Raw genomic sequence first — 17,058 nt, 5'->3', positions numbered from 1 at the left:
GATGACGAAAATGATGACTGGACTGATCTGGACCCGAGGAAAACCAGAGTGTGGTCCGGCTGTGGCAGTGCAACGCGTCTTCAGGTTCTACTGGCCTGGTCTTTGGAGAGCTGTAGCTTCAGAAAACATCAGCAAAGTAATATAATCCATTTTTTTTATATAACATTTAATTTATAAATGTAGTAGTTATGTGTATTTGTACCTAAATACTATACTGGAAGCAAGATCTAACTCATTATCCCTGTCTTGTATGAGCCAATTGTTATTTATTTATTTATTTTGAAGGAGGAGGAGTGGGTTTCCAAATTATAACTTGGAGATGTCCTTTTCTCTAATTTTAGACTTAAATAAATATTGTTTATGTACATTCATAAAATTAAGTGTGCTATTAAAATTTAGTGTATTAAGATACATTGACCTTAAAAGTCTTTACATGATTTTCAAGTCCTTCAATAGCTTTATAATAACTTTTAAGATCTTTATATATATTGCAATCTCAAGTATTATTTTAAGATAAATAAATATTTTACTTGTATTACATGGCTTTAATTAACAGGTGCGCCAGTTGGTGAATTCGTGGTGCCGTGTTGACCTTATCCGAGGAGGAATGACCTTAAGAGAGCTAGCCATTAGCACTGGTAATGAAGCCATCATTTCCCTCCTCCTGAGCATAAAGCCCTCCATGGTGAGTGCAAGGGTAACAGTAAAGCTTGCAGATTATTGCCAAGGATTATCTTATTTCTTTATACAGTATGTGTTCTTTATACACACATGAATAAAATTATTATTATATTATTATTATTATTATATTGTTATTAATATTATTATTATTATTATTATTATTATTATTATTATTATTATTATTATTATTATATAACGGGTCCTGGTAGTACAGTCGGGTTCGTTCTCGACGCACAATCGAAAATTCCAGATTTGAATCCCGGGCGGGACAGAAATGGTTGAGCACATTTCCTTTCACTTAATGTCTCTGTTCACCTAGCAGTGAGTAGGTACAGTACTCAGGAGTTAGTCAGCTTGTTGTGGGGTTGCATCCTGGGCAGGGTCAGTATTTCGGCCTTAGGTGGGGAAGGGGACCTCGATAAAAGCCTAACATGTATGAATATACTCTGGCTTTCTGTTCCCCGACACAATGAATTATAAATATTTATAATAATAATAATAATAATAATTTTTATAATAATTTTTATTTAGGCAAAGGTACTTACATAAGAGATTTTACAAAGTTAGTTGGCTTTATAGATAAGAGCTAGTACATACAATGCCTAAGCCACTATTACGCAAAGCGTTTCGGGCAGGAAAAAACACTACTGACTAAAGCTTAAAACTAATGGTAAAAAGAAAAAATGCGTTGAGTACAAATAAAAATAGAGGTAAAAGAGGGGGGAACATTGTTGAAAAAACAGCACAAATACAATTACAAATTATTACAGAAAATTACATTAAAACAGCATGATTTGTAAAACAAAAAAAACAAATTATATTACTACATATTATATTACTACATATTATATAAAATTATATTACTGCACTTCAGACATTTTATTGTTGTAATAAATTAGCATGTATCTTATGATGTCTGAATTACTCTGAAGCTGAGTACAGTAGTTCCCTACGGACAGATTTGGAATTACAGTATGGAATTACTGTATGCTATATACAGAATATAGGCTATATATATAGGCCATATGTCAGGCTGCGAGCAGCCGCGTCCAACAGCCTGGTTGATCAGTCCGGCAACCAGGAGGCCTGGTCGACAACCGGGCCGCGGGACGCTAAGCCCGGAAGCACCTCAAGGTAACCTCAAGGTAAGGTACAGTATATTTATATATGGAATGTGTCTGTGTTTGGAAAGACTCATGAATTTATTTTTATCTAGGTAGGGTACAATGACCAAACCACACACAAGAAGACGAAGAAACAACGATGTTTCCATACATCCTGGACCATTTTCAAGTCGTATGTGATAATCAATTGACTTGATAATAGTCCAGGATAAACTGAAATGTCGTTGGCTTGATAATGGTCCAGGACAGACCAAAATATTGTCGTTACTTCATCTTATGGTGTGTGGTTTGGTCATCTTATCCAGGTAGGATTTAAAAAGAATACAAAACTTTATTTGTCTCACAACATGTACCTTGGTTTCGAACATGCATAACTTTCCGTTATCACACTAATGCAATTGATTCAAAGCATAATAATAATACTTAATTTAGACAATAGTATATATATTCATACATACATACATAGGATACAATAACTTTGATTCTTAGGTAAGGCCTAAATGCCTAAAGCCACTAATACACAGATTGTTTAAGGCTTAATGTGAAAACAAGGTAAAAATACAGAAACTCAGTGGGGTACAGTACAGTAACTAAAACCTATATGAGATCAGAAACAATACCTAAATCGAGTAGAGAAATAGAAATAAATTGACAATTATATTTTGTGAAAAAATAGACATTTACCTGATTTTTTTTTTTGCCTGAGGGCCACTAATACTAGTGGCCTTGATGAGGACAGGAAGAACAGGATTGAAAAATGGGCTTGTCAAAGGTCCCCCCATTTACCCAGATGATCTCTTCCTGCTGTATTTTAAAACCCAGCAGAGTTTTGCCATTTACAGCTTTGGGGGTAGGCAGTTCCATGTGTTTATAACCCTATGGGTGAAAAAGCATCTTTGTTCTCAGTCCTACATTGTGGCTCGTTGAGCTTGAAACCGTTGCTCCTCGTTAGTGTTACATCTTACCTTTTGAAGAAATTGTCCGGATCAACATCCTCCAAATTATTCAATATTTTAAATGTTTTGATGAGATCTGCCCAGTCATGCCTGGTTTGTAGTGTTGTTTGCCCTGTGGCCCTCAACTGTTCTTGATACATGAGATGATTTAGATCTAGAATGATTTTTGTTGCCCAATGTTGCACCTTCTCCGGAGCAGCTATGTCTTTCTGAAGATAAGGTCTCCATGCCTGGATGCAGTAATCCAGGTTGGGGAACACCAGAGACTTATACAATTGAATGACTACATATCATCTGTTCCTTAAAGATAAAGGTATGCTTGATTATTCCCATGGTTTGGTTAGCTTTTTTACTGCTGCTCCAACTTGTTGTGCAGCATTTAGTGAATGATTGATTCTGACTCCAAGACCCTTTTCTTAATCAATCTGTTGTAAGGTAGTGCTGTTAATTTGATAATTGTGATGTGGATTGTTATGCCCCACATGCAAGGTCTTGTATTTATCGACATTAAAAAGCATTTGCCAGTCTTCTGACCTTGTGGAGTTCATGTTTATTCTTTGTAAAGTCAATATCATTTTCACTTCCTACTTTACCATAGATCCAAGTGTCATCTGCAAATTTGATGATGTGGTTGTAATATTCTCATCAATGTCATTGATGTATATGAAAAAGGGTTGGCACCAAAATGGACCCCTGTGGTACCCCACTTACCACGTTTCCCCAGTCAGATTCATTCCCATTTAGCACGATCCTTTGTTTTCTTTGTTTTAACCATTGTTTTATCCATTTCAGTATTCTCCCATTTATTCCATGTGCCTGTAATTTCCTTGCCAATCTTTCATGTGGTACCCTGTCAAAAGCTGTAGCAAAGTTCATGTAAGCTACATCTACTGGAAGTCCTTTGTCCGAATAGCGGTTACCGTTTCCAGACATGTGAGCAGGTTTGTAAGGCATGATCTATTTTTAACAAATCCATGTTGCATTGATTTTACAAGATTGTTTTCTGGGAGATGTTGGATGATTCCTTCCCTTTGGATTCTGTCCATGAGCTTGCAGATATGTGTGATGTCAAGCTGATCAGACAGTAGTTTTTGCCAAGCTCTTTCTGCCTTTTTGAAAATAAGGGTAACATTTGCATATTTCCAATCTAGGGGGAAACTATCCCCCTGGTCCAGAGATTTTCTGAAAAGGAGTTTCATTGGTATTCATAGGGCATCTGCCTATTTCTTTACAACATTGGATTGAATTCCATCCACACCTGGGGCTTTTGAGTTTTTTTGTTTGTCAATGCTCTTTCTGATTGTGTCGCTTGTTTTGGGTATATCCCTTAATTCATTCTCTTCACCTCCTTCAAACATTGTGTGAGTGATAGAATGTCATTCAATCTTTTTAATGTGAACTCTGATGTAAAAGTATTCATTTTGGGTGTTTGCTGCCCTTTTATCATGCAATATAACTTGGTTAGTCGCATCTTTTAGGGGTCCTACAGAGTCCTTAGTTTTGGTGTTACTTCATATACACAGAACATGAAAAAATAGACATGAACTAAAAGTGCTGACATAATTAATATTTTGTTTTTATTATATGTTAATTGATGGGATAGTAAATGAGGGATTAAAATTCACAATAAAAAATTACCAAATATTGTCCGATTCTATTTCATGACATAATGTATATATTAAAGTCATGTAAGGAAAACTAAGCATGAGTTCTTTTCAGTTAAATACCTTTTTAGTATTCTTATGCGTGTTTCCATTTCAGTGTCTAGTCCACCATTCTCTGGCAGGGAATGTAGTGGCTGTGAAAGAGCTTTTGGAGTCCCCCACCAGGAAGAAGATCAACATTGATATTCGAAAGCTCAGTGAGCGAGGGGCACCATTATTATTCTTTCTCATCGTGGTGGACAACATGAGCTCATCAGGGAGTTGAGGCATCATGGAGCATCCTTGTACACTCAAATGCTTGACGACTCTATGGTTAGTTTTAAAATGGAGATCAGTCATTGTGTGATATTCTGATTTCTATCTGAATCCACTTAATAACAAGTGTGTGTCTTGTAGCCTTTGTAAATACAAAAGAACATTGCTTGTGAAGGGACCCACCTTTTTTTTTTCTTTTTTCTTTTTTTTTCTTTTTGAGATATATACAAGTGTTGTTACATCTTGTACAGCCACTAGTACGCATAGCGTTTCAGGCAGGTCCCTGGAATACGACCCCTACAAAGAATCATTGTTACAACCAAGTACCCATTTTACTGTTGAGTTAAACAGAGGCTACAGTTAAAGATTTGTGCCCAGTAAATCCTCCTCGGCAGGATACAAACCCATGACAAAGCGCTCGCAAAACACCAGGCGAGTGTCATACCACTACACCACGGAGACTGGTTCCTGATTAGTTTTTCTAGGAGTATTTTAAACTGTAACTTTGTAAAAGAGTTTGGCAACATTACAGTTTTTATTCATTTACCTATTTATTTATTTATATACAAGAAGGTACATTGGGTTTATGAGAGAACATAGCATTGATGTTTGTACATTTGTAAAGCTACTAGCATGAATTGCGTTCAGGCAGGTCCCTAATCTAACAGATAATTTTAAGTAGGTAATTTCTAGCAAAATTAAAAAATTTTAACAGGTACATTATAAGAAAATTTGACAAAGATTAGTAGGTACATTAAAGTAGAATTTAAGGGTTATAAACAGGTACATGGTAGCATAATTTGAGGATAATTTCAATGTATAATGCAATAAAATATGCATTCAATATAACAACCATTATATAAAAGGATAGTAATGATTAGGTTCGCCTGTCTTTGCCTACACATCCTGAGCTTATCATGGTAGGTAATTTGACCTATTTCTGTGACAATTCCTATTACTATGTCTTGAACTTTTCCTAGTGATATAATCTGCTTTCAACAATTGGAGTGTCATAGAAAGGTTTATCTTTCTTTGTATTTTATCAGTAGAAAGGTAATGTTCTCAATATGGTAACTGTGACATGCATTTTTTGTCCCAATTGTAGAGTCAAGCTTGATTCTGTAATAAACAGCACTTGGTTACTCATTGTTGAGATGGAAAGTCTGTTAAGCTGATCAAGGTCTCCCTAGGCCAGTGACTGACATTTATTTACCTGAATTTACCTGAGGGCCACTAATACTAGTGGCCCTGATGAGGACATTATGCTGGCGACTTGTCAAAGGTCCTTCCATTTGCCCTGACATTTGCATTACCATTTGTCATTTATTTGTATGCAATCCACAATATCTGCCTAACTTGCAGGTGTCTATTTATTGCTAGAGGAAGAATGGTATCAGGTGTGAGTAGAAGCTGTGATTCAAAAAACCAATCATTCAGCTGTACTCTGTGTGCCCGTGATCTGGACTACTTTATCCCAGCATGGAGACTTCATCTTCGGAGGAAATTAATGCATTAGAAAAGTTAAACTCAGAACTACAAAAATCATCGCAAAATTAAGTCATCCATCACATCTAGAAAGTTTGAGGGTTTCATGACTAAAAACACTACAAAACCAGACACAACACGTCTAATCTCTTCGACACATCATATGTTAATCCAAACTACTCCTGTTAAAAGGTCTATTGCAGCTCACACAAGGGGTAACTGTTTCATCTTAAAATTACAATGTAGGATAGAAAACATGAAATGCTTTTTAACCAGTAGGGTAATAAATCCATGGAATCTCTTAACCACTGAAGCTAAATGTACTTCAGTTCAAAATTTAACTGAAAAATTCTTCAGGACAAATAGAAGAACTTTGACAAGCCACTGGCTTCCTGTTTCCATCAAGGCTACTAGAGATAGTGGCCCTGGGGTAATTTCAGGTGAATCACTAGTGCATGTGTATCCAAAGAAACTGTTGTTTAAGTATAGCCAAATAAAATATTGCTGGCCAAATATAGCCAAATAAAATATTGCTATATAATATATAGCCAAATAAAATATTGGCATAAGTGGTACGTTGTATTGCTTCTCATATGTGGTGTTAATTGTTGTCATGGTCTCCAGCTATGTTTTGTATTTTCATATATGTTCTTATATGTCAGGTGGATGTTCCTGTGATCTTCACAGCCCTCGAATCGTGGATGGAACCCGAGGTGGTGAAGAATCTGCTCCCTGCTGCAGCATCCAGGGAGGCACGGTTGTTGGAGCGAGTCTGGAACCGAGGAAAAAACGTGCTTAGGCAAGCTGTAGAGAATGGTGTTCATATTGGTGCTATTGAAGCAATCATTGAAGTTGGTCAGTGAAATTCAGTATGTTTACTTACTTGAAGTTCTGCTTTCTTTATAGTTTAACCATTTACATCTTTGAAATAGATATTCCCAAATTAACTAAAATTATACTGTATGTCAAGTAAACATCAGTTATGGTAGTATTTATAAATATAGAATATTTATATTGAAATTCAAAGAGTGAGATCAGCAGGTGAATCACTATTGAAGAATATACAGTGCCTACATACACTCCAGTTTCCTGTTTGTTAAAATGTAATGAAGCTTATCTTTATTACAAGTAATTTGACTCGTGAACAAAGGAAGCATTCTTCCATTTATTATTAATATTGGAATTCTGTATAGTTATTTGAACTTTCCACATTAAATATGAACCTGTTATTATCAAACCACTCCTTTCTAGGTGGTCCATCATTACTCTGTGAACGTGACCCCGAAGGCTTAACTGTGGTAGATGTGGCCCTAAAGAATAAACGCCAAGACCTGGTCCAGCTCATGGACCACTATGTTGCTCTGTGGCTAACGCGACCAGACCTCTACCCAAGACGACGTGACCTCTTGGCCCTACGAGGGTTTGGTCACTTAGAAATTGTGGCAGAAGCACAAGATAGTCTTGAACAGGATATTGGACTATTTCTTCAAGAATATAGGAGGTGTCAGGTAAAATTATGGCACAAAAAAATGTTAAAGTACTTTTGAGACATTCTCTTTTTTCATTACAGTATATAAATTTGACTAGAGCTTTTTATAAAGTTTGATAGGTATTTTTTCAAGACATTGAACTTGATGTGTAGCTGATCCACCAGCAAAACTCAGGTATTATGTTGATTCACCAGCAAACCTCCCAGGTACTATGCTGATCCACCAGCAAACCTCCCAGGTACTATGCTGATTCACCAGCAAACCTCCCAGGTACTATGCTGATCAACCAGCAAATCTCCCAGGTATTATGCCGATCCACCAACAAACCTCCCAGGTACTATGCTGATTCACCAGCAAACCTCCCAGGTACTATGCTGATTCACCAGCAAATCTCTCAGGTACTATGCTGATCCACAGCAGAATTCCCAAATACAATTCTGATCCACCATCATGATTCCCAAGTACTATGCTAATCCATCAGCAAGTCTTGCAAGTATTGTGCTGGTCTACTAGCAAAAATTCCAAATACTATGCTGATTGGCTAGCAAAACTCTCAAGTACTATGCTGATCCACCAGCATAACTCTCAGGTACTATGCTGATACACCAGCATGACTTCCAAGTACTATGCTGATCCAGCATCAAGATGCCCAGGTACTATGCTGATCCACCAGAGACTGGTGGATCACAACTCGGTTTTACACTACTGTGCATATTATATAGGGTTTTGTAGTGCAGCGATTGGTGCAATCGGGTCATAACGAAAGGAGCTTGGGGTTCAAATCCTGACCAGAGATGTTTAGGCACTGTTTCCTTTCACTTGGTGCCTCTGTTCACCTAGCAGTACATACAGTATATATTCTTTGGCTGCCTATCTCCCAACATAATGAATTATTAATTTTTATAAAAGGTCGTAATCAGACCTCAGACGTAATCTGGGGTCTGATTACAGTTGTAATTACATAGTGTAATTAGGTTGTAATTATGTCTTTTTATAAAAGACATAATCGACTTTCTTTTACAGGGAGTTCTGCAGCAAATGTTCCAAGCCGTAAAGGATGGGGAGACGGCAAGAGCCCAGCAGCTCCTCTACTTTGAGAGTGACATCTTCTATTTGGTGGACCTCCTTTGGCAGGGTAGGCTGGAAGTAAGTTGAGGAAGAGGTAAAGATTGAGGGGAATTGTGAAAGGGATAAAGAATGAGTTGTGAAAGGAATGAACAATGAGTTATGAAAGGGGGTTAAGATTGAGGATGGTTGTGAAAAGAGTGAAAACTAAGCAGTTTAAAGTTATACATAGGGAGAGAAAGAAGATAAAATAATACTCAAGAGTTAATATCATTGGAGTTTACTGAAGCAAGCTTTTTAATCCAAAAATGTTTACACAATCGTTATTGCTGCTCAATTATGTTTCCTTCCACATAACATTTACTTTTAATTTCAAAAAGAATTACATTTACAAATTATATTTACATTACAGATTACAATTACATTTACAAAACCCTGTTCTTAAATGCAAATCTTGCTCTGAAACTCTCCCTGAACAGATGTAATAGGACCGATTATCACCACACCAGAAATAAATATATCTTTGGTATCCCCAGAGTCAAACTTAATCTGTGTAAACACTCTATGCAAATAAAGGGACTAGTCTATGGAATTTACTCCCTCATGTATTGAAAAGATGTCTAACTTTTGCCTCATTTAAAAACAAAAACAAAAAGTATCTAATTTCATCTTCATAGTTTCGTACCTTGTGCTTTAAACTTGCACTGTATCTACTGCTACTTAATCCCCCAATATTTATGTACCTAAGCCAAACAACTTTACCATTGTGATCATTGCTGTTGTCTTATATGTGCTATCAATATGCTGTATTGTGCCTATTAATCTTTGTTAAATTATCAATCAAGCTGTCAATGTTATCAATCAGAGCTATCGATATGTTTTAATATACCTACTAATCTCTCTCTTTTTTTTTCTTGCAATGTACCTAACATTTTATAAATTTTGCTAGAATTTACCTACTTAAAATTATCTGTTATATTAAGGACCTGCCTGAAACGCTGTGCGTACTAGTGGCTTTATAAGAATGTAAACACCATGCTATGTATCCTCACAAACCCAAAGTACCTTCTTGTATATATATGTAAATAAATAAATAAGAAGACTTGAGAATGGTCCAGGACGGACTGAAACGTCGTCGTCCCTTCATTTTCTAGTGTGTGGATTGGTTAACAAATAAATAAGAATATTTTATAAATGAAAAATACAGAGGATCAGACTACAGTGCTTACTTAGTAGGTACAGTATTTGTATATTTTATAAAGTCACTAATTATCTGCAGTGTTTCAGACATAACTTAAGATAATGAGTGTGTTTTAAGTTTTAAGTTTGTGGTGGTAATACTTAATACTATAATTGATGTAAGATAACATATACAGTTTGCAGATGATGAGTCACAAAAACATGGCTCAAGAATGTTGACCAAACCACACACCAGAAGATGAAAAGACGACGACTTTTCGGTTCGTCATGGACCAACTTGATAATGGTCCAGGATGGATAGAAAAGTGGTCGTCTTTTCATCTTCTAGTGTGTGGTTTGGTCAACATGTACAGTTTGCAAATTATTAAAAAAGTTTAGTAAATAATATACACTGTACAGTTTTCTAAAGTGATATTTAATAATGAAACGCATGGACTTCTATATTTTAGATTATGTAGCTTTAGTGATCACTACATAACAGTAATTATATAGTATTTAATATTCAAAATAACAGCAAACACAAATTGTATTAATTATAAGGAAAAAAAATGGGATGTGTATTCAATTTGCTGAGTCAGATGTATAAATACGTACTACATGATATTTAATGTATCCTCACTGAAAAATAGAAATATAATACTGTACAGATTATTTACATATATGTACTTTGTTTTTAGGGTGATGGGATGCCTCTCCTCCATTGGGCAGTGCTCCATGGGCGGGGACAGATTGTCAACCTTATCCTAAGGGCTCCTCAGGACCGACCTGCAGCCCACAACAATCATGTCACGCCAAGGTTAGTGCGGGGTGTGCTTTGTGATGGAGTGTTGACGTAAACACGTGTGTGCTATGTAGTATGAGTGTCTGGAGGGTGATAATATAGAAGGAGGGGTAGAGTATTAGGATGTTAGACTTAGTGAAAATTAAACCAACTAGATATTTTTCAGGAAACAAAGTAAGGTAATTGTCATGTTTATATTGGCCATAATATTACTGTTCCATAAGCTGGAGCACAGTGGTGTAAAGTGTCACCGATGCACCTTAGTACTGCAATCACCCCCCATCCCCTGCTCTACCACAGGAATGGGCTATAAAGTACTAAACAGTATTAAATGAGTATTTCATTAATTTGTGTTTGATATTTGATCTTTTCCCTTTCAATTCAGCTTTAAACATTGGCATGTATTAAAGGGTTTACACATTCCATTTTATGCAAAAGAATTTATTGATATATTCTAATATTTTATTTGTGAAAATTTAGTAAATGCCACCTTAATTTGTCTTTGATATTTGGTGCAATTATTTAATCTAAAATAGCAAGAAATGGCATATATGTTTAGTCATTTTTATATTCATTTCAGCATTTTTCCAGTAATTACAGGTTAAACATTTCTTCGTGTAGACCAGAGTACAGTAATATGAGATTGATAAATAAATACAGTAATACTGTATAGCTTCCAAGCCTTAAGAATTTTACTGTAGCACCCATCACCTATGTTTATTTTGTTCAGCTTTCTTTATCATACAGATTTTGTCCAGATGATGTGAGGGACCAATGGAGAAGAACACCCCTACACTATGCTTTTGGTCTGCCTGACGGTGGAGCCATTGTTGCTGCGCTGCTCGACTTAGGCTCTTCTGAGCACACGCTGGATATGGTATGTAGTGCTTTTTATTATTATTATTTTTTTGTTTATTATTATTATTATTATATGTACACCTACAAGAGTTCTTACATTCTTGTACAGCTAATAGCAGGCAAAGCGTTTCGGGCAAGTCCTTAATCCTAATATTCCTCGGAATACGACCTGCCAAATCGTTTAACAACCAAGTACCCATTTCACTGTTGGGTAAACATGCTACAGTTAAGGATTGGCGTGCAGTAAATCCTCCCCGGCCAGGATACGAACCCAGGCCAAAACGCTTGCGAAACGCCAGGTCGAGTGTCTTACCATTACGCCACAGGGACTTCATGGTTAACACAGTCAGCTCACAACTGGTTAAACCCGAGTTCAATTCCCACACATGGCGAGACATTGTGGCATGGTTCCTTACATCTGATGCATCTGTTCACCTAGAGTTAGTCCATAGTGCAGTGGCAACAGGTTCACCCTGTGCCTCGTGAATACTTTGGTCTGGGTTTGAGTCCTGGCCAGGGAGAATTATCTGGGTGCCAATCCCTAACTTTTTACCTCTGTTCAACCATCAGGAATTGAAAACCTAGTTTCTAACCGATTAGCAGGTCATGTTCCAGGAAAAACTAGTGAGTAAGGCTTATCATGACCTTTGGAAAGGTAAAAAGTTCTCAGTCTGTTAACAGGAGTCAGAAGTCATCTACTCCTATATCCACCTGTGTAAAGAAACACATAAATTGATTAATGTGGAATTAGTGGGCTGCTGTGGATTGCAGAATGGGAAATGTCAGTCATTGGCCTTGGAAGACCCAAATAAACATTTGAAAATAATTTGGGAAAATATTTTTCTTGAAATCTTCACTTTATATACAGTACAGTAATTACATTGTTCTACTATATACAGTACCTAACCCAAACAATTTTGTTTGAATGCAGTGGTGTGTTGTTTGTCTTTCTTTGCACAATACTCTACATTCTTTGCATACTGTTTTCTTCAACAATGTCTCCTCTAACATTCTCTTCTTATATTCTATATCCTGCAACATTCTATTTTATACAATGTTCTTCAACATTTTCTTTTCTTTTATGTTTTGTCTCCTCCAGCGGTGTCTCTTCTCCCTCAACATTTTATCTCTCCAAACATTTGTCTCTTTTCAACATTCTATATCATTCAGTATTGAGTCTCCAGCATTCTTTCTTCTTGAATGCACTGTCTCCTTTATCTTCCATCATGCTTCCTCCTGACAGAATGGGCGAGAGCCTCTGGACTTCAGAGATGCCCGTGGGAGCCCAGCTTTATTCACACTCATGGACAACTTGAGAAATAAGGTAAGACATTAGAGACATTAAGAAATTCCTGTATATAATAGGTTATGGAATATAGGAAATAGCATATGAGATCTTCATGCCAGTTCTATAATGTTAAGAATTTTTATAAATATTTCTGAGGTACACCACTTGTGTACTGGTATAAAGGGAATCAAACATAATCTAGAGGAACAGTTTGACATGTTGACGACGTTTATGAAAATAAGCACGGTCATCACTAGGCGGGATACACTGGTAAACTGAGCGTGCCTCACCCCACGCCCAGCAGAACCACGTGCTGACCCATACAAGTATTAACAGACGACTCGCATTCCAAGGCAAACTTTATACACCAAGTCAAATTTTGAAGAAATTTACTTCATATAGCAAGAAACTCGTAATCCAGGGCATTCGTAAACCAAGGTTTCATTGTATATACACTAATACCCTTATGGTTTTGCATTACAATCACATTAATTATCAGTTCTTAAAAAAATGCTTTACTTGTCTTCAGATCTACAAGATGCCACAGCCAGACCCTTGGGATCGAGAAATCTTGAGGAGCCACCTCGACAACTTACGAAGGGAGCGTTTCCAAAACCACCAATATAATGCCCATTCTCACAACCACCATCACCATCACCAGCCATATATGGGTTACATGGGGCCACCATATGCATCACCCTTTGCCAGTTCCCATGCCTACCAGCATGACATGAGCGGGCATGGATGGCCATACCCTGCTCACTTTCCCACAGCACCAGGTAGTAACTTTCACTGGCCACTTCCACACCCAGTTGGACATCCAGTGAAAGATCAAAAGGGAAGTCAGCGGCTCTGTCACATTATGTAGAATTTATTTGAATTTACCTGTGTGCCACCATCTGTAGTGCTCTAACAAAGTTATAATTTAACAGAATTCAATTACAGTATTATGAAATTGATATTTGCATGCAGCTGATGATAAAAGTGTATGCTTACCCATGAATTATATTATCCAGTTTTAAACACCAGTAAAAAAATTAATATCCTTTTATGCCATATCTTACTTTTATGGAGAGGAGCCTTGCAGATAAGGATTAGCCTTGCTTGAGAGTTGGGTTTAACTGTGCAGGCTATGTACGCTTTATAGTTAGCAGTTCTCTGCTAATGCTGCCTGGTTCCCATGTGCAAATATGCACAATGTATATGGAATGTAAAGTTTACAAGATTGCTAGTATACTTAGACAGTTCTCATTATTGTGAACTTCTTTGTTTTGCTGCTGAGGCTCAAGGTGCAATAAAATATCAGATAAATTTATGCTCTTATGCTAAATAAGAACATGTCTGCTTTCCTGTTAAATAAAAAAGGTTTATATTTTATAAAGAAAAATCAAGCATTGGATATAATGAAATGTCCTTTTCTGGATGGCCTCAGTAGCCTCCCGGTGTATCGGCTGTTACCTCAGAGACGTAATGCACCAAAGAGCTACTGACGACCAACCCAGAAACGATCCCTTAAAAGATATGACATCTGTATTGTTAACTGGTTCTGTACAGTAGTACTGTTTAAAAGTGCAAATCACACATATTTAGTTAAAATATATTGTACACAATTTTAAGATGTAAATTAAATAAATCAATAAAATCTGTTTAATCTGTATTTGAATTTAGCAGCGGTAAAATTAAATTTTAAATATACAGTACGGTACTTAGCATTGTGTGCAACAGATTATATATATACAGTATATGCCACAAGGTATGCCATTAAGTGTGTTTACACTGAAAGTTTACTTCAGTGCTTAGCTTTATTAGTTTTATAAGTATACTTACAGGTTAACGGCAAGGTAGATTACAGCCTTAATGATCCTGGCAATTGGTAGGCTTTAACCTTAACTCCTGATCTTATGCACAACACTATCTCGCACCTCTTGTCATTTATCCCTTGCCAGAGTCTTGGTAAGGACAGTTGATTTCACTTTCAATTCACAGTCGGGAGTTCCAGGTTTGATTCCTGAACAGGACAGAAATGGCGGGGCACATTTCCTGTCAACTCATGTAACTGTTCATCTAGCAGTAAATAGGGACCCAGGAGTTAGTCAGTTTATTGTGGGGTTGCATCCTGGGAAGGGTTATCCTCAAGCTGACCATCAATTTGGCTTCAGTAATATCAGATTTATAACAAACTATTTGTCTGTATCTCTTAACAATCAGAGAAACACTTTCTCTAAGAATCCATTTTACATTGTAATTATGCACCAGACTGCTTATTGTACCAATTCTAAATCTCAATTTAATAATTTCCTGGGACATCTAAACCTTTCTTCTACGCCAAATCAAAATTATGCTATCAACTGGTTAAAAGCATTAAAATTAATATATCAAAACACTGTTTAAGTGGTGGCTCAAAAACTTTGGTTAGTTGACTAAAGTAATTAGTCTTAATTTATCTGAAGGCCATCATGTTTTAGCAGCCTCAGCAGGGACAGGAAGACTGTGGCTTGTCAAAGAGCTCCGTATTATTCCCGAGGATTTTTTCAGCCAAAATTTGAACTTGAGTACCATCTTGGCCTTCATAGCTTCAGCAGGAAAGTGACTCCAAGGGTCTATTATCCTGTGGATGAAAAGTAGCTCCTGTCTTCTGACCTACATTGTGGCTTGTGGAACTTGAAACTGTTGCCCTTTGTTTGAATTACATTTGACCTTTTAAAACATTGCTGTGGATGAATATCTTCCAGTTTGTTCAGTACTGTATTTTAAAGGTGTTTTGCAGTTAGCCCTGGTGTGTCTGAATTCTAATGTTGTTAGTCCTAAGTTCCTTAACCTATCCTGGTATGAAAGCTGACTTAGTTCCGGAATTTTTTTGTCGATCTACATTGAACTTTTCCAAAACAGATATAATAATACTGATAAGATAAGAAAATAATATATTAAAAAATGTTCAAAATAGTATGATACAATGGTTAATTAGCAGGTAAAGAAAATGCATATTGATTATCAATCCACTGATCTTTTTTGAAGGTCAGGTCTTCATACAAGGATACAATAGTCTGGATGGCGGCATACCAGGGATTTGTATAATTAAATAATCACTTTCTTTCCCTTCAAGTCTAAGTTTCCTTTGATTATTGATAAGATTTTTTTTTTTAACCACAGTTTCTACTTGCTGAGCAGCTTTCTATGACTGATGGATTATAACTTCTAAGGTCTATTGTTTTGTGTCTAAAACATATAGATGATCTTCTTCACTAATCTTCATGGCCAATACAGTACTTCTATGATCAACCCCAACATAATTTCCTGATGTTTTGTGGTTTCACTGCAAATCAATATTTTTCTCGATATCCTCATACCGAAGCTTCATTACTGTACATGAGTTAGAATGGCAATATTTTCTCAGGACCGGTTATACCTTTTTGTTTAATCTCTGTCTTCATTAAAATCCCATCCTGTATGCTATTTTATTTATAATTTCACCACATTTCTGAGAGCTGCCACTTTATTTTAACTTCACTAGTATTCCAAATTGCTCCTTCATCTCAGTGTTACGTCTCAGATTTGAATGGACCTCCAAAGTTAGTACTGTACTAAGAATGCACAACACTTCCTTTAATGTATATAAACTGTGAGGAGCAAAACAGATCCACAAGCAAAATGCATATTTTTTTCTGGAAGGGCTCCCCACCGAGGTTACCTGAACAGGAAGCCACTGAGGTTACCTGAAGAAGAAGCCACTGAGGTTACCTGAACTTTAGGAAGCCACCAGGAAAACCTGCCAGACGGGGGCATTTCATTACATATAATGTTGGATTTATTTACAAGTGACCATGGAGGAATCAAGTTTATGGCTTGTAAAGGGCCCACAGTTTATGTGATCTGTTCCGAGTGTTACTTTGAATTTGAGCACTGATTTTTCTTCAGTAGAGTCGGCAAGCAAGCTGTGCCGCAGATTAATTACTGTTCTCTGGAAGAAGATGCCTTGGCAAGGTTAAAGCTATGACCTCATATTTATGTAGCAATATGTATCCTGAGAAAATGACTAGCCTAAGCATTGTCTATCTAAATGGGTCTGAAGTACAAAAACTAGCCACTTAGCTCCTGTGTAAATAGATCACTCTTTCAGAGTAGGTGCTTGTTGTGAATGTAATTCCCCTTCTGGAAGCACATCAATATACAAACATATTTTGTTTAAATATTATTTGCTTTTTAATATGATT

The 17,058-nt window shown here is 36.6% G+C and overlaps 1 pseudogene; it reads left to right on the top strand.

Moving 5' to 3' along the window:
- Nucleotides 1-16,297, top strand: part of LOC138359780 (CARD- and ANK-domain containing inflammasome adapter protein-like) — a 29,770-nt pseudogene extending 13,473 nt beyond the window's left edge.
- Nucleotides 16,298-17,058: the final 761 nt, after the last annotated feature.

Source organism: Procambarus clarkii, chromosome 93 (genome assembly GCF_040958095.1).
Source record: "Procambarus clarkii isolate CNS0578487 chromosome 93, FALCON_Pclarkii_2.0, whole genome shotgun sequence".
NCBI lineage: Eukaryota > Metazoa > Arthropoda > Malacostraca > Decapoda > Cambaridae > Procambarus > Procambarus clarkii.
The sequence above is the reverse complement of the archived record's forward strand: the minus strand, read 5'-3'. Positions and strand labels throughout refer to the sequence as shown.